Source organism: Gorilla gorilla, chromosome 18, assembly GCF_029281585.2.
Source record: "Gorilla gorilla gorilla isolate KB3781 chromosome 18, NHGRI_mGorGor1-v2.1_pri, whole genome shotgun sequence".
Taxonomy (NCBI): domain Eukaryota; kingdom Metazoa; phylum Chordata; class Mammalia; order Primates; family Hominidae; genus Gorilla; species Gorilla gorilla.
Genome location: NC_073242.2, coordinates 113,484,305 through 113,508,257, shown reverse-complemented (window position 1 = coordinate 113,508,257; position 23,953 = coordinate 113,484,305). Strand labels below are relative to the sequence as shown.

Sequence of the window (23,953 nt, the reverse complement as noted above, 5' to 3'; positions counted from 1 at the left end):
CTCCATCTCATTCACTACCTTCTTTCTGATTAATGGAAAAAGTTCTGGTAAATTTGTGTATATCACTTGCATCCTAGATAATGATGTGAAGCGGTTTTGTTAAATTGGCAGAATTAAAGTTTTAAATTTCTCCTTCCCTCTTCCTCAACTATGTTCAAGGCTAAGATCAGCTGTGCTCAAACTTCTACAATTCTCTCAGTTTATAGACACAATCATTTTTATTGCCAAAATCAGGAGTCCTTTGAGTTTCACTGTGTCACGTGCAATGTTCACATCAGCAGTTGCTTGAGATTACCATGCTTTCAGATCATGACTTGCCCTTTGATCACTTATTTGACCACTCACATGTCAAGGGTAAGTTTTATGTATTATGTCCTGGAGGTTGCCGTGAGATGAGGGATTGCAGTAGTCTGGTTGTTTTATAAGAGCTAAATTGGACTTGGGCAGGAAAGAGATGAAAAGCCAGACTGAACAAGGGCCTTGCAGTTCATGGCATCTGAAGTGAAGGAGTTGAAATCTGTGTTAAAGATAAATCATCATAAGGCTGGCCAATTTATATCAAAATTCTACATCTCCCCCCTTACTAGATGAATGTTAAGAGGAAGGCATATTAAGATATATACTTTTAAAGTATTTGATTTTTACCTTAAATTTGCCTTTCAGCAGTAAAAACCAAAATTATTGCAAATGTGACCCATGTAATACCTAAGAGAGTGTGATCAATTTTTCAGTTGAATGTGTCATTAATAATGCACTCTTGGTAGACATGTTGCTATTAGTTTGAAATAGTTTTCCAGGCCATCTAAGTTGTCACTGTTGCTTGGGAGAAGGCCATTGTGCAAGATGGTGTGATCAGATGTGCTTCTGGACTTTATCAAATCAAGGATGGCAAGTGCATGGCAGGGATGCTACTACTGCTTCCTCATGCCCTACCTCTGGTAGGCACCACTACTGCCCTCTTTTCCAATGAGACGAGTATGGTTTCAAAATTGTTCTCAAACCAGAGCCATTGATTAGTGCCAGCACATGAAACTAAAGCCCTTTAATTCTTGAGTCAACATATGTATGAGCCTTGGTGCTGAAATCTGATAAGAAAGTCTTCATTTTAAAAAGATATACTGTGGGGCACAGTGGCTCACACCTGTAATCCCAGTACTTTGGAGGCCAAGATGGATCACTTCAGACCAGGAGTTCAAAATCAGCCTAGGCAACATAGCAAGACCCCACCTCTACAATAAATAAATAAATAGCCGGTCCTGGTGGCATGCACCTGTAATTCTAGCTACTCAGGAGGCTGAGGTGGGAGAATCACTTGAGTCCAGGAGTTCAAGGCGGCAGTGAGCCGTGATTGTGCCACCGCACTCCAGCCTGGGTGATAAAGTGAGACTCTGTCTCTAAAAAAAAAAAAAAAACCCAAGCCAAAAAACCCACACAAACGACAAGGAAGATATGGAAACTTTTGGCTTCCTTGGCTAGACTGCCATCCAAGTTATTTGAAATCCTGAACATAAGTCCAGGAGGGACCCAGGTCCCAGCCCATCACAAGATGGGCTGCACCTAGAAAGATGGGAGAGATTGGTAGGCCAAGATGAGTGGGAACCACAGTAATGTATTCCTGTTTCCTCACTCCTGAGTCATTCCAAGGGAAACATAAAGATGATGCCATCCTCCTTGAAATGCAGTTTGCATGTTCTTTCTAGGATCCTTGCTTTTCTGCAGAACAAGAGGCTATCCATTTCAAAGATGAACTTTGAAAATGCTGAATTCTAGAATGATTGGCAGTTGGCTCTCTGACTTCTAGACACAAGAGATTGGGGTTGGAACACAGATAAAGGTAAGTTGTTTCAGGGGGAAGGGAGAGGTTGCAGAGAAAAAAAAATCATGATGTGATCCAGTATATGGATATTTCACTGCAGGGCTGAAGTAAGAGAATTGGCTGACAAGAAAAGACTCTGGGCTTCAAAAAACCTTGGAGACAAGAAATGGCTATTGAGGGGAGCTGGTAAAAAAAAAATGGGACTGATGAGAAATTTGCTAAGCAGTTGTTGAACGGAGACGTGCGGCTGGAGAGAATTTCTATAATTAGATCCCAGGGATTTTAACAAGGGCAGCTTCATTAAGAAACAAAGGGATTAAACTATCATCTAAATGTAAATCACATTGCTTGGTTAAAGAGTCACTGGCCAGGACAGGGATGAAAACAAGTCACTTCTGGATAGGTGGGTTAAGCTACGAGAGCCAGCATTGAGAACAGAAGCAGGCAATACCCTGCACCTTGAATACAGCATGACTGCGGAGATTTCTTCATCCTCTGCACTAATCGAGAAAATTAAAGTCTCCATTGCATCACTGGTCCACACAGCCTCATCTAGGCTCTGGGCCTAGAGAAGGTGCCAGAGAGAAACAAACAAGAAAATTGACATGACTGGATTCCCAGCCTTCAGGCACCACTTTGCTGGTCACCCTTGCCATTGCCTTACCCAGAATAAGTTTATAGGATCCTGATATTCCTGGGACATGTGGCTTCTTCGTCTCCCCATCCCTCTCCAGCTCACACTGCCATGTCAAAGGCAGAACAGCACCTCCACAGTCAGCTAAGATTCAAAATCAGTGATTACTAACACAAAAGGTAATACGATATGCAAACTATATGCTTGTCTGAGGACACCCAGGGATGCAGACTTGTACTTGTGAGTGATGTCAACATAAATATAGGCCCCACAGACAGCCCCATTCCTTGAGATCTTTTCCTTTTTCAGCTACTCACACTGCCATGTTCCAGGTATCAGTTGGATACCCATCCAGTCTTCATTCTCTCTCTCCGTCCCCACTTTGTCTGCTTTGTACATTTTTGAAAGTTGATTTTCTCTGTGTAAGTGCAGGCCTTACCCTATATTTCAATTTCAAATTAACTTAGTAGTTCACTCTTTCGTCCTTTAATAAGTTAATTTATTTATCTAATATCCAGAGGGCTCACTTAGGTCTTTGGCACTGGAGATATAAAAAGAAATGAGACAATGGAGGCTTCAAGGAACGTAGAGTCTCACTTGGAATGTTCTGACCTGATGTCCTCTCTGTCTTTGCCTTTCACCCACAGAACACTTCCTACCTTGTGGGACACAGCAATCTACTGAGTGAGCATCCCGTCCCAGTCCTGAATCTGCCCTTCATTATTCGCATTTTTTTTTTTTTTTTTGAGTTGGAGTTTCACTCTGTCTCCCAGGCTGGAGTGCAGTGGCGCGATCTTGGCTCACTGCAACCTCCGCCAGCGGGTTCAAGCAATTCTCCTGTCTCGGGCCTCCAGAGTAGCTGGGATTACAGGCACCCACCAACATGCCCAGCTAATTTTTGTATTTTTGTAGAGACGGGGTTTCACCATGTTGGCCAGGCAGGTCTTGAACTCCTGACCTCAGGTGATCTGCCTGCCTCAGCCTCCCAAAGTGCTGGGATTACAAGTGTGAGCCACTGTGCCTGGCCGATTACTCAGTCTATGGACGTTTTCAGCTCTTCTAGAAGCTTCCACGTTCTTCAAGATCTGCCTCTATAACTCCAGCCTCCAATTTCTCTACTTCACACTAGGGGTCACCATACTTATCTGCCCATCTTTCACTGATTTGCCAAGAAAAAAACCAAAAAACATTCCCTCAAGTCTCCTCACCTCGGATGCCCCCAGTGCATTTCATTCTCTAAAGGCATTTCTTTATATTAAAAAGAACACGTGTGTGCGTGTTCTTACATACATGTGCATACATATACACTACATGCATATGTGCGCACACACACCACATATGCATGTACACACACGCCCCTGGGTTATATTGCTTTGGTTTTGGCCCAGCTGCCTTGTATCCTCATCAGTCTTCAGTGATTGAGGAAGGAGGGTTAGCGCTACAAGATGTAAAAACATAGCCGTGCTTCAATTGGCAGTGGCAGTATCACGCTCTGGCAGGGAGTGCTCTGCTGGGAGGGTAGTGTTCCAGCCAGCTAGTGTAGCAAACAATGAGACGAGGCACTGTTGACTCATCAGATCATGATGAACACTTCAAAGGGAGAAAGACCTCTCTGTGCTAGATCCAGATTACCTTTCCAAATCCCAAGAGGCAGAATCACAAGCAAGAGATGGGGAAACCCAACACAAAACCCTTGAGTCTCTAAGCAATAGCAAAACCCACAGACCCTTGCTGAAGAATGCAGCCATAGGGAATTCCTTGCATGGTCCTTACACTCTTTGCGATTGAACCAGTGACCAGCAACTTAAAAAGAAGCCTTTTAAAACTGGCTGATTCACGGCCTGGCACAGTGGCTCATGCCTGTAATCTTACCACTTTGGGAGGCCAAAGCGGGCAGATCACCTGAGGTCAGGAGTTTGAGACCAGCCTGGTCAACATAGTGAAACTCAGTCTCTACTAAGAATCGAAAAATTAGTTGAGCGTGGTTTTAGGGGCCTGTAATACTAGCTACTGAGGAGGCTGAGGCAGGAGAATTGCTTGAACCTAGAAGGAGGAGGTTGCAGTGAGCCAGGATTGTGACACTGTATTCCAGCCTGGGAGATGGATCAAGACTCCATCTCAAAGTCTCAAAAACAAACAAACAAATAAAACAAAACAAAACAAAAATTGGCTGATTCATGCCAACGAGGCAGCATATCATAAGATCTCTGCCCAGTAGATAGAAAGACAGCTAATAAATGCAACATAATCCTTCCTTTTGGGCGTGTTTAAGGGATACAGCAGTAATTGGAAGAACCAAAGAAGACAGGGAAGTTGAATCATGAGAATATTGAAGACCACAGAGGAGGGAGCAGTGGAGGCTACTTCTGGGAAAATGGCAAGGTGACCAGTGCTACAGCTGCTCCTCACTGATTCACGTGTCCTCTCCATAAACATTTCCTGAGTAGCCATTTTGTGTCAGGCACTTTCCTGAATGCTTTTTGTCCCTGAAAAGTGAATCCCTAAATTCTAATTCCACCAAGATAAGATGAAATAGATAGGATAAGTGTTTCCTCACATGTTTTCTGTTCCCTTTCCATAGACTTAACTCACCCAAACCAGGTGAGTCTGTCCTACACAACTTGAAAGTACCTAACTCATAAAAGTTTAAAAGAACTGGGAAATTTGGAGTTCCAGGTATGATAGAATGAGATATGGTCTCAATTCTTCACCCATTTGCGGTATTTGTAGACATTCATCACCTTGCCATGGTATTACAATTGGGTTATCCTTGTGACTTTGTTTGACCAGCAGGTACTATTGGATGTAGTTCAAGCAAAGGCTTGAGATATGTTTGTGTGGTTGGACTTGCCTCTTTCATTTCTGCTATCCCTAGAAAAATAAGAGACACAGGAAGAAGACCTTAGCTCAACCAATAGTCTAGAGTTAAGTCCAGCAGAGGCCCAGCTTAGAGCAGCCACATTCCAGATAACACTCGGGTGTGTACGCCAGAAATAAATGCTTGTTGTGGTAAAGGAATGAAATTTTGCAGTGTTTTTGACCCAGAGGACAATAAGAAATCTGAGAGAAATGGCAAGCTAGAGATTCTGAAAAAGGACTTTTGTGACAATGACTTTTATATACACAGTGTGCATGGTAGGTATTTGATGAGCATTTTAAACAAAGCGGCTTGGTTTTGATTGCATCAAATATCAAAGGTTTGTCACTGACCTCACCATGAGCCAGTTCTGGGGCTCACTCTGGTTGCCAAGTGTTACTCAGGCTCAGACGTACCAATATGAAAATTCACAGCATCCTAGGGACAGTATTAATCTCTGCAGAGTGCCTGGCTGAACTTGCAGGCACAGATTGTGTTTACAATTGTCTTACTTTGTCCCACAACATCTCTACAATAAGTGTAAGAGTATTACTGTATTCGTCCATTCTTACATCGCTATATAGAAGTACGTGAGACTGGGTAGTTTAAAAAGAAGAGAGGTTTAATTGGCTCTTGGTTCTGCAGGCTTTACAGGAAGCATGATGCCAATGTCTGCTCTGCTTGTGGGGAGGCTTCGGGAAGCTTCCAGTCATGGTGGAAGGTGAAAGAGAAGCAGGCACAACACATGGCCAGAGCAGGTGCAAGACAGAGCAAAGAAGGAGGTGCTATGTGCTTTTAAACGACCAGATCTCATAAGAACTCACTCACTATCGTGAGAACAGTACCAAGAAGATGGTAGTAAACCATTTAGGAGAAATCTGTCCCCATGATCCAGTCACCTCCCACCACGTCCCACCTCCAATGCTGGGGATTGCAATTCAACATGAAATTTGGATGGGGACAAATATCCAAACCATATAAATTACCAACATTTCAGAAAGAAGAAGCCAAGGTTCAGAGAGGGTGAGGGTCCTGCCCAAGATCTCACATATGGGAAGGGGCAAAAGTGATCTTAAACCCAGATCTGACGATCTCTAAAACCACGCACCTATCTCTGTAGGGCCTGAGTGAGAATTTATCTGCAAGAGAAAGGAGGAGGAAAGCCACAAATACGTCTAATGAATATAGTTGTCATCAAAGCACCATTTATTACCTTCACTAAAACCATCAGATTATACATTCGATGGTACTTTATTTTCCTCCAAAAGTAACTACCATGTTTTACTTACTTCAAGATCTCTGAGCAGAGTTCTGCTTTCCCTACAGAATAGGATGAATCAGCCCTCTAATTTCTTTTTGCTATAATAGAGATGCCTTTCAACTCCCCCTCCTTTAGATTCAAAAGAAGTTCTCCTAAGGTCTCAGAGATACTGACACTACAGTTCCCTGGACACCTGTGCATCCTGAAGAAGTCAAAATACATTAGGATTAAAGTAATGTATTTCTGTAAGGATTTTCTTTCTGTAAGGATTCCTTTTCAACACTTATGAGAAATACATCAACTACTATTACTTACTGACCTTATTCAACAGGTCTTGAATTTGACATTCTCAGTCTCAGTAAGTTAATGATCCATGCATGCTGTCCTGCTAATCACTGAGACAGGGTCTGGGCACAAAAAGGAGAGGGCATGAAGGCACAGGTGTTCTGGCTTTGCAAGCAGCTAAGTAGGAATATTGCAGATGCTGGAGAGTTGTGACAATTCACTGTAAGTCCCAGGGTAAAAGCAGTGATTATAACATTAGCTAATAGTTATGGAGCACATAGTGTGTTCCAAGCTCTGGGTTTAGTGCTTTATACACACGTAGCATAGTATGTGTGTATAAAGCATACTATCCTGGAAAGTAGATTTTGACTGAATTGCCTAGGTTTAAATATCAGCTCTATCCCGTTTAGTTGTGCAAGCCTTAGCAAGTTATGTAACTAACCTCTTGATGCCTCAATCTTTCCATCTGTAAAGTGGGAATCACAGTTGAACCTTCTTCAGACAGTTGTTACAAACAAATGAGCTAATACATGAGTTGAAATAGTGACTGGCACAGAGCAAGTTGAAAATGAATGTTAACTGTTATCATTATCCCACTTGATAATTTCAATAAATTTAGGAAAAAGGTGTCATATTACCATCCTTATTTTACAGCGAAGAAATCTGAGGTTCTGAGAAGTTGAATATCTTATTCAAGATCACTCAGATGATAAGTAGCAGAGTCAGAATTTAAACTCATTCCTGCCAGATTCGGAGGTACATTGTCTTAAACACATTAAAACAAGCAATTCAACTTCTGATAGCACAACACATTTCCCATGTGAAGACATAGCTGAATGATACTTCAAGTCTGGGGTGGTTCCAGGAATTTTGTTCAACAAAGCAGTGTGGTTTTCAAATTAGGCTGGCTAATTCAATTGCAAGGGAAAGAAGGTTTCAGAGTTTAATCCAGGTTCCTTGCTCTTCCTTTCAAGCCCTTCCCTTGAAACCCAAATTTAGAATATTTGGGGTGTGTTTAATGGCCTCCCATGTGATTCAGGTGACCTGCCAGGTTTAGAAACCTGCTGGGACTTTTGAATTTATGCAACTGTCTGAGGTGGAAGGTCTTGTGGGCTGCCCAGTCCAGCTTCCCACCCATGGCAGAAACTCCTTGTATCTACGGCAGATATGCCTCCAGCTACCCACTCTATCAGGTGTCTTCAGGAAAAGCCCTCTTTATATGAAATTATTCCCGCTTCCTAGAAGCTTCTACCCATTTTTCCTTCTGCTGAAAGGTCCATGAACAAATCCATTTCCCCCTTACAGTCAGGCCCAGGTGCTGGTGAAATATCATATGAAGTGGACCAGGGAACACTAATTCGGAGAGACACGCAACACAGAAGCAGGCATATATATTTGTGTCCATTGTTCATGGTATGCACAGTCTCTCTCATATACACACCCCTGAACTGTTCCCAAATCTCCAGGCAATTAACTGTCAATTTATGTCAAGTGTGACATCATCTCACAGCAGCCCTGTCTTACAGATTCCTCTGTTGTTTCTAAAACATCTCATTTTCCTCCCACATTCTCTTCTTGGTGCCAAGGAGTTTGCATCGTCTGGTTGCTCCCTTACTGGCAGTTGTAAATTCTGTCTTCCTGGAATCCAGGGAACTCAAAGGAAGTGGGCTTCACCATCAGGTCTTGACCCTTCAACCCTCCAAACTCAGACTATAACATATAAGTTCAGATCTCCTGAGGAGCAAATGCAAGTTAAAATTGAAGACCAATTATTTTATTAGAGGAAACACCCGGGTGAGAAAAAATGGGGAGGAAGCTGGGAGGAGCGGGGAGAGCTATCAAACTGAGATGAAAATCTGACCTTGAGTGAAGGAGAGAGGAAAGGAAGGCTAAGTAAAAAGTGTTCTGGACTTCTCTGCAGTCTAAGAAAGGTCCTGCAAGGCCATATGGAAGCCCTGGAGCCAAGATCAGCTGTTGAATGAGTTCGAAGATTCCCAGAAACAGATTTGCCTTAGTATCCCTCCCTTGCTGAAGTCTTTGGTGAGGAAAGATAATAAAAAGCATAGCATCAGCCCAAATACTGTCATGGGCTTCAGAGTACTGCATCTAGGGTCATGTGTCAGTCGTGTTCCCTGTGGTGGAGGCTCTGGGAGGCATATTCTCAGGGCCACCGTGCTTAGCAAACGAAATAACTATGATTTAAAGGAGTATCCCTTTCACTCAGGTTCATGGGGGTATCCATCAAAGCTGTTTTATTTACTTCTTCTCACTGAAAGTTGATAGAAAGACTCTTCATCCTTCAATAAATATTGGGAAATGGAGGGAATATTAGGGCCATTTGTAGAAGGAAGCTCATCAGGACAAGGAACAGAATTAGTTACAGGATTGTGATGCATTTACTTGTATTTGTGTGGAGTGCAGCCACAAGGAGACGACCTGCAACTACTAGGTTGGTGCAAAAGTAATGGTGGTTTTTGCCATTACTTTCAATGGCAAATAGTTGAGGGGATAAGAATGGATTTCTCTGGGGATATGAGACCGGCCTGAAAATCAGAAAAAATCTTCCGCATAGAACTGATGGTTGAAGCCATGGAAATTCAGCTTTGAACATGGAGGAATAGTCCCTAAGCCAAGGGATACAGGAAAAAGGCAAAAAAGCAGATTCTCCGCTATGGCTCTGCTGACACTTTAGATTTTTTAGGACTTCGGAGCTCCAGAAATGTATGATAATAAATTTGTGGTATTTTAAGTCACTAAGTTTGGGGTAATTTTTTAATACAGCAATAGGAACCTAATACAGTTCTAAAAGCAGAATATTGGAAAATGTCAACTTGTAGATATTATTGGCATAAATAACATCTTATTATTTATAAGATAAGTATTATTTATAAAATAAGAAGAAATTCTTATTTTACAGAGCTTGTGTAATTGGTTTATATGAATTAATTCATTTACCTTCCTACGAAGCATTATTATCTCCATTTTATAGTTGGGTAAACTGAGATTAACTTTTTTCTAATAAATTGCCTAATTTTCTAATAAATTAGCTAAATTATTATTAGCTAATAAGTGCTAAAACTAGAAGTTGATTCAGGGAAATATGGCTTCATATACCATGCCGTTAAACAGAATGCTATACTTCCTGTTCCAGAATAGTCCAATGGCAAGCAACAGCATTCAGACAGCAAGGTTAAGAGGAGGGACTGAATGTTTTGCCATGGATACCTATTTCAAGGCTGGGGTAGGAAAGGAAGAAAGTCAACAGTGTTGGAAGCTGCAGAGATTGAGAAGCATACACTGTGAATGGTCATTAGGAAGCCACTGGTAGCTGTTGAAGGGCTTACGGGAGAAAATTGGGTAGAACATTCAAAAAGGAAGGCACCGTGTTGCAGCAAAGGCTGAACGTGAGCATCCCATGTGAGGAGATGCATAGAAACATAAAAGCACTTGCAAGAAAGGTAGAAAATGGATTTTTTAAAATTTTATTTTATGGTGTTTTTCATGAATTTCTTTTTTGACCTAAAGAAGGAAGGAGAACACCTGAAGAAGATGGAGAAGAAAGAACCAAATGCTGGAACAGGCTCCTTGCATGGACCAGCAGGGGAAGACTAGTTTAAAGGGTTAAGCCCTAGCAAGGAAAGACTCTTTCCCCCAGGAGGAGAGCAGAGGGGGCAAAATTGCTGTGGCAGGTGGAGAATGATGAGACATTCACAGAGGGCTGACTTGATTTACCACATCACCCTCCAAGGAGGGGGTCAGGGAGAGGGCTTCAAGACTGGAGATTCACGGTGAGACAGAAGAATTTGAAATTGGACTGCAGTGTGTGAGCTGGAGACCTGGGGAAAGGTGAATTGAGCATTCTTGAGGGAATACATTTATCAGGACACAAACTTTATTCACACAGGCTGATAATTAATTTAGTTTTGAGATATGCTGGTGAAAGGGAAAGTGGAAGTTTATTACTATTGCCCTCCTTTTGAATAATTTTGGAATCACTAAGTGAAAGTTCATAAACAGCTCAATGGAAAATATTCCCATAGAAATGGAGTCCTTTTGGAAACCACCTAGAATGGGTATTTGTATGTATGCAGGCCAGTCGCAGGAGGCTGGGGCTCCTGATGCACCTGAGCTCCCTTTGTGCTGAAATGGCAAAATTTAGGGGGATGAGAAAAAAGCAGCAGCACGTTTTGTCCTGGAGCACTAATTACAAAGCACCAGAAGGGTTTCAAGACACTCAATTAACAACGGGAACAGGTAATAAGAACTTCCTGACATAGACACTTTAATAAATCATTGTTTCCTGTTGGCTCTCATGAATGCTCAGTCATGAAACAAACAGATATTTTCCTGACTATGTTGAAAAATGAGGACCAGAGAAGACAAGGAGGTTCTTGGGGACAAAGGCAACCCCAAAAGGATACAGTTCACAGTTTGAGGGCTCTGACTCTGTATATGGCAGTTTGCTTGAAAAAGTCACCAAAATCTTTAAAGTCTGTTTCTTCTACTAGAGAACATGGAGACCATAACCTATCTTCCTAGATTGTTGGGAGGATTGAAAGAGATGTTTGACTTAAGAGCTCCGCACAGTATTACCATGAAATGAGCCCTCAAAAAAATCACATTTGCATTAGTTTTAAAGTACATTATTTGGTCCTCTAAAACTTATAATACTGTGTTGTGTTTAATCATCTTCAATGCACCATCTTGAGTACAGCACTGGATAGATAAAAACCAGGCTGGATAGCTTCTGTTTACCCAGCTCCTCCCTTCACCACCTTTCTTTGGTCCCTGGAGATTGGTCTTTATGGACCCAGCCAAAGCACTCTGTGAGTCTCTGGTTTTGACCAACAGACAAAACTCATTCCAGAGTGAAGGCAGGGAGAAAAGGAATCAGGTGTTTATCCTTGCTTCTTCTCTGCTGGGTCACTGAGGGCTGGCTGTATCTCTCAAAGGAAGGTCTCAGACATGTCAGGTGGCCTTCTGCACACACGCCTCACTGTCTCCAGTTCAGAGAGGGCTCCCTCCTCTCCTCTTAACCCTTCAGACCAGGGCAGATAACTGTCCCTGCCATCACTAGCCCCTGGGAGCGGTGCCATCCCTTGTGGTTTCCCTGTACTTCAACTATGCATTTATAAACTGCCCCTTTATAAAATATTCCATAAATGATTAAATTTCAGTGTGTCATCTATGGGCTGCTGCAAATCTTACTTAAACATGACCCAAGGAAGTGGCCCCAAACAATGCTAGTATTCCAAGATTTCCTAAAATGGTCTCCAAAGTCCAGTTTTTTCTAATGACTGTGCCACACTTTCCCCCTGCCAATTTTAGTGATAATCTGTTCTGATCTTATTGTTTTCCTCTTTCAAAAAAGCAAGGCAGGAAAAGGCTCACCACATACTCCTTGTTGGTCTGTGTATTAGCCTGTTCTCATCCTGCTAATAAAGACATACCTAAGACTGGGTAATTTATAAAGGAAAGAGCTTTAATTGACTCACAATTCTGCATGGCTTGGGAAGCCTCAGGAAACTATGATCATGGTGGAAGAGGAAGCAAACACATCCTTTTTCACATAGCAGCATCAAGGAGAAGTGCTGAGCAAAAGGGGGAAATGCCCTTTATAAAACCATCAGATCCCATGAGAATTCACTATCATGAAAACAGCATGAGGGTAACCACCCCCGTGATCAAGTCGTCTCCCCCAACGTCCCTCCCACCACATGTTGGGATTATAGGAACTATAATTCAGGATGAAATTTGGATGAGGACACAGCCAAATCATATCACTCTGCCCCTACTCTCCAAAATCCCGTGTGCTCACATTTCAAAAGACAATTCTGCCCTCCCAACAGTCCCCAAAAGTCATAACTCAGTCCAGCATTAAGTGAAAACTCCAAGTTCATAGTCTCATCTGAGATGAGGCCTACAAGCCTGTAAAATCCAAAGCCAGTTAGATACTTCCCAGACACAATGAGGGTACAGGCATTGGATAAACACATCTGTTCCAAATGGGAGTAATTGGCCAAAACAAAGGAGCTACAGGCCCCATGCAAGTCTAGAATCCAATAGGGTAGTCATTAAACCTTAAAGTTTAAAAATAATCCCCTTTGACTTCATGTCTCACATCTAGGGCATGATGATGCAACAGGTGGGCTCCCATGATCTTGGGCAGCTCCGACCCTGTGGCTTTGCAGGGTACAACCCCCCTCCTGGCTGCTTTCATGGCTGGCATTGAGTGTCTATGGCTTTTCCAGGTGCATGGTGCAAGCTGTCAGTGGAGCTACCATTTTGGGGTATGGAGGATGGTGACCCTCTTCTCACAGCTCCACTAAGCAGTGCCCCAGTCGGGACTCTGTGTGGGGGCTCCAACCCCATATGTCCCTTCTGCACTGCTCTAGCAGAGGTTCTCCATGAGTGTTCTGTCCCTGCAGAAAACTTCTGCCTGGACATCACGTGTTTCCATACATCCTCTGAAATCTAGACAGAGGTTCCCAAACCTCAATTACTGACTTCTGTGTACCTGCAAGCTCAACACTATGTGGAAGCTGCCAAGGCTTGGGGCTTGTACCCACCGAAGCCACAACCTGAGCTGTACCTTGGCCTCTTTTAGCTATGGCTGTAGTGGCTGGGACACAGGGCACCAAGTTCCCATGCTGCACAAAGCAGGGGAGACTTGGGCCTGGCCCACAAAGCCATTTTTTCCTCCTAGGCCTCCAGGCCTGCAATGGGAGGGGCTGTCATGAAGACCCCTGACATGCCCTGGAGACATTTTCCCCGTTGTCTTGGTGATTAATATTTTGCTCCTCATTACTGATGCAAATTTCTGCAACAGCCTTGAATTTCTCCCCATAAAATAGGTTTTTCTTTTCTATTGCATTGTCAGGCTGCAAATTTTCTGAACTTTTATGTTCTGCTTCCCTTTTAAACATAAGTTCCAATTCCAAACCACGTCTTTATGAATACATAAAACTGAATACTTTTAACAGCACCCAAGCCACCTCTTGAAGGCTCTGCTGCTTGGAGATTTATTCTGCCAGATACCCTAAATCATCTCTCTCCAGTTCAAAGTGCCACAGATCTCTAGGGCAGGGGAAAGTGCCACCAGTCCCTTTGCTAAAACATAACGAGACCACCTTTGCTCCAGTTTCCAACAAGTTCCTCATCTTCATTTGAGACCACCCCAACTTGGACTTCATTGTCCATATCACTATCAGCATCTTGGTCAAAGACATTCAACAAGTCTCTAGGAAGTTCTAAACTCCCACATCTTCCTGTCTTCTGAGCCTTCCAGTTCTCTAGGAAGTTCCAAAATTTCCCACATTTTCCTGTCTTCTTCTGAGCCCTCCAAACTGTTCCTACCTCTGCCTGTTACCCAGTTCCAAAGTCACTTCCACATTTTCAGGTATCTTTATAGCAGCACCCCACTCCCTTGGTACCAATTTGCTGTATTAGTCCATTTTCATGCTGCTAATAAAGACATACCTGAGACTGGGTAATTTATAAAGGAAAGAGGTTCAATTGACTCACGGTTCTGCAGGTCTGGGAGTTCTCAGGAAATTTACAATCATGGTGGATGGGGAAACACACATGTCCTTCTTCACACGGTGGCAGCAAGGGGAAGTGCCAAGCAAAAGGGGGAAAAGCCCCATATAAAACCGTCACATCTCGTGAGAACTCACTCATAATTAAATTACCTCCCACTAGGTTCCTCCCATTACACGTGGGGATTATGGGAACTACAATTCAAGATGAGATTTGGGTGGGGACACAGCCAAACCATATCAGTCTGCATGTGGGTGACTTAATGCTGATGGTAAAATGACTACTAAGCTTCTGGTTAATACCGTGGCCCTCACTGTGCCTCCCAGGGCTGAGGGTTGGCTGCCTTACTCATCCCAGTGTTGTCCAGCTCTGCAGCCCACAAAGGACACTGGGTCCATGCTGGAACTCTCTAGCAATCCCAGAGAGAGCAGGGCCAAGGGCAATTCAAAATGGAGCTCAATTTTGGGAACTTAGGAGCCACATTGGTGTGGAAGCCGTTAGCATAAATTTGTAGAGTGTATTCCAGAGGTATATTTTGTTGTTTTAAAAATTCTATAAGAGGAAACATATAGCTTTTGTTTTTGTTTTCTTAGCACCATTTGTTGGGTGTGATTAGACTGTGTATAACAGACAGGACAAAGCCAGACTGATGGACCAAGAGTTCCAGGCCCTCTCCTCAGAACAAGCCATTGTCTTTTGGCAACTGGAGAAGATGTCATCATCCCCTTCCCGCAACTCACCAAATGCAGCCCGGCCTGAGCAACAGAAATGCCAACTCCGAGTACCACCTGGCTAGCTAGCTGAGTTCCAGGCAGAATAATTTGTTCACAAATCAAACTCTTGCTTAGTGCATTTTTGTGCTCAGCACTGTGCTTGGTTTTGGGAGTAAAAGAAACTCAACAGCCCTGTTTGGGAGTCAGAACCCCTCAGTGCCAATCTCACCTACATTCTCCACCATTTGCACATCTGCAAGCAAGTCTCAATCTCCTTCTGCCTCAGTTTCTACAGTTGTAAAATGGGTATCTGGGGTTGTCTTGAGGCATATTTTATCTAATGCACATGGAGCACTTGGCACAGGGACAGAGTAAATGACCAACAATTATTATTTTAATCTATGATGAGGATAACTGGAAAAGCATCTAACATGGAAAAGCATGAGGATAACTGGAAAAGCGCCTGGAGCTCCAGTACAGTGAAGAAAACGGACATAGGAATCCACTGTTACAGTTGAGTGAGATATATTCTCTAATAAAGGTAGGAAGAGGGAGGCATAGGACCCCAAGCAAGAAGAATCGGCCCCCACCTGGGCAAGTCAAAGAAGGCTTCAGAGGCCCAGGAAGTGGAGCTGGTGTTTGTTAACTTCTTCAGAGCCCCAGCCCTTCAAAAGCCCAGGCCCCCTGGTGTACCCACTCTGGAGTTCCTGTCTAATGAAGAGTCTTTGACCGTCTCCCGAGTCATCTCCTTTTTAACTCTCCACAAATCTTATCTTGAAAAATACTTTTCTTGTCTCCCTCATCAATGCCTTTGCATTTCTTCTTTGCTTTGTTACTGGCCTTCTGACCAGGGGCTTTCATCTCTTCACAACACAGAATCCTTACCGTGCTGTTTTCCATCGTTTATGCAATCCCTGTTATTCTCTCCCTTCATGCATTATTTAGTCCTGGAAAGTGCTGGCGGAGAGAGCTTGGAGGAGAGATGTCAGTAAAATAAGTTGTATTCAACTGCATTATGCTGTTAAAAGCCCTAAAAGGAAACCCCCATTTTTCAGGGATGGGGGTATAGACAAGGGCAATGGTTAAGGAGGGGAAGATCTCCTTGAAAATAATATATAAAGGCCTTTGCATGTAAATATGTGGAACCTGATTGCAATACATTATTCTCCAGATAGAAGAGCAAGGTCAGCAATGGATCCTGTATATTACAAGAAAAATCCAATTTTCTCTGAGTTGAGGAATGTAAGAAACTGTAATTATTATTATAATTATTGTCCTGATGAAAATAGTATCATTATGATGATTATTTGTTGGGTGCCAACTCTATACCATTCACTGTATTAGGGGCTTTGCATGCATGATCTCATGTAAGCCACATGGCAGTCCTATGAGGCAGGTAGTATTATTATCCCTGTCACAGGGAGAAGGATGCCAAGGATCAGAGAGGTTAAGAGCATGCCTAGGGTCACACGGCAGTGCAGAACTGTGACTGACACCCAGGCCTGACTACGACTGTGACCCCACACTGCCTGCCACTGTCTGGGGCCCTCTCTTCCATGGAGTCCACACAGCCCTGTGTCCTCAAAAGGCGCAGTGGTTTTGTCTCCACTTACTCTCCATGCAGCCCCTTGGGAGCCTTATGTCTGGTTTCCTAATGATTTGTGCATCCTCTGCCAAAGACCAGACCATCCAACCACAGCAGCCAGGGCCCCAAGGCCATCCCCCATCTCACCTCAACCACCCTACTTTATTGGAAGGAATTCTGACTCTTTATTTAAGACTTGTTTATGCTTTATACCCATCGGTCTAAAATAAATCAGAAAGATGAGTCGGGCCAAGTGATGCCAGGGGTGTGCAGACATGAGGACTTCATGTGCGGCTATCAGAAATGTGGGCCTGGACAGCCATTCTGAGACTGACCCAGCGCCATTACAGTCAAACTCAGTTGGGGCGTAGTTTATTGTGGGCTTCCTGCGACCGCTGTAACAAATCCCCAGGAACTTAATGGCTTAAAGCAACACAAATGTATTATTTTATAGTCCTTGAGGTCAAAAGTCTGACATAGAGACTCTTGAAGGCTCTAGGGACAAATCTGCTTCCTTTTCTTTTACTTGTTCTACATGCTGCCCACTTTCCTTGACTCCTGGCCCCTTCCTCTATCTTCAAAGACAGCAATAGAGCATCTTTAAATCTCTCTCCAACTCTGGATCTTCTGCCTCCTCCTTTTTCTGATAAGGACCCTTGTGATTATACTGGGCTCACTTACATAGTCCAACATGATCTCTCAATCTCAAAAATTTCAATCTAATTACATCTGCAAAGTCCCTTTTGGCACCCAAGGTCACATATTTGCACTGTCTAGGTATTAGAATGTGGATATCGTTGGGGTCATTATTCTGCCTGTCATACCTGTGATCCAGAAATTCCATTTCTGGGCGTATATATAAGCCAAGGAACCTCTCACACCAATCTGCATGTGAATCGTAAAGGGTATTGCTGCAGTTATTCAGGGTGTTGGGAACCAGAGACAATGTGGGCATTCTACATGGAGACAATGGAAAATTGAAGGATGTGGAAGATGCAAGGACACACAGTGAACGGAAATAACAGCCTGGATGTTTGCACCCTGACATGAATGCATCTTAGAAAGAAAGCTTAGGCCGGGCATGGTGGCTCACGCCTGTAATCCTAGCACTTTGTGAGGCCGAAGTGGGAGGATCACTTGAGGTCAGGAGTTCAAAACCAGCCTGGCCAACGTGGTGAAACCCTGTCTCTACTAAAAATACAAAAACAAACAAACAAAAAAGTTGGCTGGGCATGGTAGTGGGTGCCCGTAATCCCAGGGATTACTTGGGAGGCTGAGGCAGGAGAATCGCTTGAACCGGGGAGGCAGAGGTTGCAGTGAGCTATCACACCACTATACTCCAGCCTGGGCAACAGCAGGTAACTCTGTTTCAAAAAAAACCAAAAAACAAAAATGCTTAGAGAGGGAAAGCAAAAAATGAGGTGTGTGAGTATGTGACACAGGATCATTTACATCAATGAAACAGCTAAGTACAAAATTGCAACATGCATTTTGTATGAATACTGTATAAGCAAAAAGACATTTGTGCACCTTGTTGATGGCTGCCTAGGAGACTAGAAAAGGAAATGCCATGGGATAGAAGAATAAAAAGAAATAAAAATAAGTCTTGTTCAAATATCATCCCTTCAGTGAAGCCATCCTTGACCCGCTGCAGCCTCCAGGTTGAGGGGCACAGTTCAGTGAGGGCAGGTGTGTAACAGGATTCTTGCACACTGTCTTGTGTTGGTTTGTTTACATTTCTAGCTGTACCGTGAGCGCCTTGAAAGCAGGGACTACACCTTGTTTTCCTTTGTATCTTTCAAGAGCAGCACAATGCCTGCCTCACAGTAGGTGCCTAATATGTGTTTTGTTAAATTGAACAGTGAACAGTGGGAAAACAAGACATCTGGAGCGGGTGTCTCATATGAGCTGACACTTAGAAAAATTTCTAAGGACACCCAAATGGGCTTTAAAGCTATGTTTGGAACAGAAAGTTGAATCGTAAAGACTGATTCTTGCAGGTGAGCAAAGGAGAAGGACGACAAAGAGGAGGGATGTAGACAGTCTGAGCATCTGCTCTGCTTCAAACTTCTCAAGACAAAATGCCAACAAAAATGAGCATCAGAATGAAAATGCAGAGTGAACGTTGGTAGAAGGGAAGAGAAACCCCAAGTTGGGGAAAGAGATTGTAAGACAGCATTTAATTGTTCTAAATAAATCCAATCCAGAAGAGTGGCAGAAATGCTGAGACAGAAGATAGAAAGTATCTCCAAATATTTCAAAAGGTGGCAGTAAATTCTGAGATTATGTAATGAGACTGACATTGTTCTGGGTCAAGACTCCAGAACAAATCATTAAAGTAATGGTTTTGAACACTTTAAAAAAATAAAGTGGTGATTCTTTAGACACCTACAAGGGTTCATTAAAATCAAGTTGTGCCTGAGTGACCTGGTTTCCTTCATGGACCTTAAATGGTAAAAAGGTAGAGACCTGCAGCAGATATTTTGTACAGATTTCAGCTAAGAGCTTGACAAGCTCTTTCTCAGTGGTTGTAAACACAAGGCTGATTCTTGCTTTGACAACCAGTTCAGTTATCATACCCAAATGGCTTGGATTCATGGAATGGTGCCAATCTACCACACACACTATTAAAAACAGCTACTATGTATTAAATGCTTACCACGTGACAGGCACTATCCTTGGCAATTCACATGGAGTTATGCATTTTCAGTCCCAGCTACTCTAGGATGGAAGTGCTGTTACTACTGCACTTTGCATGTGAGGGAAGTGAGGTACTCACAGGTGAAATAACCTCCCCAGGTCCCAAGGCTAGCAACAACTTGCTCTGGAGACTCAGCTAATGCAGTGTGTTTTTCTGCTAAAGAAGAGATGAGATGCTGGGCTGTGTGACTTCCAAAATGGGACTCAGAAATACAAGAGCCTCTGCAGAAATGGAATGAACAAAAGGAAATGTTTTCTCTTGTCTTACCTTTCAATCATTCTCTGCTTCTCACCGAAACACAGCTCTCACACCCAGACTCTCCACTGAATATTATGCTTGGTCTGCCCAGGCTGTTTCTCTATAGTAGATCTCTGTCATAGGGTCCTCCTCAGGGACTGTTTTCCTCCATTCTATTGATCTGTTTCCCACATGGTTTTAACCCCTGGTCCTGCTCTGTGCCTAATCAGTGTCCCCAAATTTCAGTTTTGGGATTTAGACTCTCCCTACACTGCTTCACTTGGGTAGACTCTCTTCTGATAAAAATCCATCTGTACATATCTGGCACATCTGTGCAAGTCGCTGTGAAATACAAATAAGCTTATGGCAGGGCCCAGCAATAATGGGACTTCCTGGGCTAGAAGGTTAGTGCCTCAAGTAGCTGAAGAGGCTCCCCACACAGGTCACCCTCCTCTGAGCAGAGTAATTGCTGCAAACAAGGTTACTGGCCATGCAGAATCCATCCCTGCAAGTCTGGGATTCAAAAGATACTTCCCCCCTCAAATAGGATCAGGACAAGGTAGCATTTAAGGGGCACAGGCAGTTAAGGGGAAACAATCCAATGAACTTAAATGTTTGTGTTTTTTACATTTAATTCTTATCTAAACAGATTTATCTATTTGGTACCATACTACGACTAGAAAGAAACCATTTGAATTCAAGGTTGAATTTGGGAAGAGTTTATATCAGAACTACACCCAGCCATCTTGTCATTTAACGCACACTAGTTGAACACCTGGTAGAAACAACATGGTGAACTGGATGATGTCCAGAGTTTGGAGCCCGAGGTCTGGGTTAGATGCCTATTCTTCGATGCACTTGGTAGATGGCCATAATCTCTCTGCCCTGCACTTCTTACTTTTAAAATACAGGTGATGATACACATCTCACAGGGTTGTTGGAAACCTTATGCTTAGCTGTCCTAGGAACAGACCTTGCAACAAGGATTCAAGTGTGCGGGGTTGATGTGGAAGGTGATGGGAGCACTACATGAGAATAAGAGAACAGGAATGAGAGTGACAGTGAGAATAGGAAATGAGATAAGGCAGGGAAAGCAGCCAACAAAACGGCTGTTATCAAATCAACTGTCAACGTGGATAACTAGAACTGAATCCTGCTGGTGAATTATGGAAGCCAGTTTAAAACATAAGCCTTAGAGTTATCACATTCGAAGGGTGAGGGAGTTGGGGTATTTATACACCTGCTCCTGCTGCTCTTTGGTTGAGGCCTGGCTGTTCTCAGAATGTGTTTGTTCTTCCGCAAGTAAATTAGGCCAGTATGCCCCAGAATGGTAAAAGGAAGGGATATAGGTGGAGCACCTACAGTGTCTGCTATGGATTTTGCAACCTAGTCTATGTGAAGCCTTTTAAACATTTATTTGTACATTCAACAAATATTTTAAATGTGCCTGCACTCTGAGTAAGTACTGAGGCACTGGGCATTGGAAGGTAAACAAGTGCTCTTGCAATAATTTTAATAAAATTTCAAAGGTAAAACAAGTCATTATAGTCATTATAGTTAATACTAAAGAATGCTCTAATAGGGAAATAATAGAGGGGACTTTGGTAAATACAGCACTGGAACTTAATCTATTATACAGATCAAGGAGCTCTGCCTTACACTCAAACAGGTAAGGTTTAAGCTGAGCCCTTAAGAATATGCACTGTTCACAATAGCAAAGACTTGAAACCAACCCAAATGCCCATCAGTGATAGACTGGATAAAGAAAATGTGGCACATAGATACCAGGGAATACTATGCAGCCATAAAAAAGGATGAGTTCCTGTCTTTTGCAGGATCATGGATGAAGCTGGAAACCATCATTCTCAGCAAACTAACACAAAAACACAAAACCAAATACCACATGTTCTCACTCCTAAGTGGGAGTTGAACAATCAGAACACATGGACACAGGGAGGGAAACACCACACTGTCGGTGGGTGGGGTCTAGGGGAGGGATAGCATTAGGAGAAATACCTAATGTAGATGACGGATTGAAGGATGCAGCAAACCACCATAGCACGTGTATACCTATGTAAGAAACCTACATGTTCTGCACATGTACCCCAGAACTTAAAGTATAATAAAAAAAAGAGAAATACTAAATGGAGGATTAAGAAAGGTGTAGAAATGGACTTTCTGACAAAATAATAAAATATGCCTTATTAGGAAGACATTTCCAGGAGAGAAGAGTTTGCTAGTCATCTTGTTTTTGGCTGTGCCAGTCCATTCCTTCACCTGGAAGGCTCTTAAAGAACTAAAGAAAAATTTAAAAATATATTGTGCAGGGACTAGCCTGATTCTTCTCAACCAGGGGTAATTTTACGAAGTCCGGAGACATTTTGATTGTCATGACTGGAGTGCTGCTAGTGGTATCCAGTGTGTAGAGGCCAGGGATGCTGCTAACATTCTATAATGTACTCCCTCGCAATAAAAGATTACCTAGTTCAAATTGTCAATATTGCCCAGGTTGAGAAACTATGGGCTAGCCCCATCATCTTTCCACTCTTCCAGAGAGAAGCTAGAAATCTGCTCAAAAAAAAAAAAAAAAAAAGAATATGCAGAAAATAGCCAGAGAAAATGAGGGATTTCCTAAGGCAGGTATTCAGCTAATAGGAAGACCTTGAGGTGGGAGAGATCAGGGGTCAGGAAATTATAGCCCTGGGGTAAAATTCAGCCCCACGTCTATTTATATGAAAAAAGTTCTATTCAAACACAGCCACATTCATTCTTTTATGTATTGTGTATAGGGCCATTAGATACACAGTAGCAGAGTTTACTAGTTATAACAGAAACTATATCACCTACAAAGCCTACCTGGCCCTTTGCAGGAAAGTTTGCTGGCCTTCGGTTTACACAATGACCTAGACATAGATTCTAACACATTTTTAAATAATTAAAAATGTTTATTATTTGTTTTCCCTTTGAGACAGAGTCTCATTCTGTTGCCCAGGCTGGAGTGGAGTGGTGCGATCTTGGCTTACTGCAACTTCTGCCTCCAGGGTTCAAGCGATTCTCCTGCCTCAGCCTCCTGAGTAGCTGGGATTACCATGCCTAGCTAATTTTTGTATATTTTGTAGAGATGGGGTTTTGCCATGTTGTCCAGGGTTGTCTTGAACTCTTCAGCTCAAGCAATCATCCCCACTCAGCCTCCCAAACTGCTGGGGTTACAGGTGTGAGCCACTACACCCAGCCTTATTATTACTTAACATAGATATATGTAAAAACCCATTTGTGAAAGGCTCACAGCCTATTGAGGGGAACGGAGTGTCAAAAATAGTTATAACACCTTATGACTGATGTTGTAACAAAAGCCTATACCAGGGCTTCTAGAGCTGCCAAGAAGAGAATAATTCATCCTGCCTGGGTGGGGCAGGGAGGATGGCTTCACAGAAGGAGAGATGGGTCTTGGAGTCTAAATCCATGTTTTCAGGATAATGGAGGGAATTACACTGCAGTGTGTTAAAAAGTGGAGAGAAATCAAAAAGCATGAAGTGTTCAGGAAGATTTCAGTTTACCTCCCTTATGCTTCCAAGCCGCTGGCAGGGCCATGAATATGGTTTCTTAGGAGAACTGTCACTTAACCTCCTTCATCCCTACTACCAGCTTTTAAAAAAATTCTTATTTCAAGAGTTAGTCAGCAAAAACAGACAGTAAATGGACCACTGGGTCTGAGGCCTTCTTGGAAAATTACACATTTTCTAGATAAAGGATTCAGGACACGAAGGTGGAAGGTGGCAGATTTTAAGTGAGGCAATAAAAGTTGACGTGCTAGGATACTTGAGTATAAAAACTGCATGTTAGGCTTCCCACTGGACAAATTGTGGACAATTGGAGCACAAGAATAAATAAGGGTAGCAACAGATTGTTACCCTACAGAATAAAAAAAGAACCCATAAAACCATAGTAATAAAACTTTTAAAATTGGAAATAAATTCATAAGTTGGGGGGAGCTTTTCCTTAAAATAGAATGCCAACAAATAAATGTAGAAGGACTCATGCCATTAGAGAATCGCCATTTGGTAACCAAAATGGTAGAAGTTTTTTTTGGTGGAGCCGGGGGCAAAAATTATCAATGAAGCCTAGAATCAGTGGGTGAAAATATGAAAAGAAACAAGGTATTTGTGTAGCTGGAAATATCTCCTTCCAAGAGCCTTGTTAGTTATAAAGGAGGAAAAATTAAGTTTATATAGGAGAAACCTGGCAGACACCACCCTCTGTAAGTGGTCCAAGTTAATGTCATCAGTAAGGACACAAAAGCCTGCTACATGCTGCCTGATACACAG

The 23,953-nt window shown here is 42.8% G+C and overlaps 1 protein-coding gene and 1 long non-coding RNA gene across 4 annotated transcripts in view; one reads left to right on the top strand and one right to left on the bottom strand.

Annotated features, from left to right (window-relative positions):
* CDH13 (cadherin 13) overlaps positions 1–23,953 on the bottom strand; it is a 1,164,256-nt gene that overhangs the window by 797,310 nt on the left and 342,993 nt on the right. The window lies entirely within an intron of this gene.
* The window catches only part of LOC134757523 (uncharacterized), a 36,687-nt gene continuing 14,395 nt past the window's right edge, over positions 1,662–23,953 (top strand). The window contains exon 1 of the long non-coding RNA XR_010131602.1: positions 1,662–1,834. This is a non-coding gene — a long non-coding RNA (uncharacterized lncRNA). The remainder of the gene's footprint in view (positions 1,835–23,953) is intronic.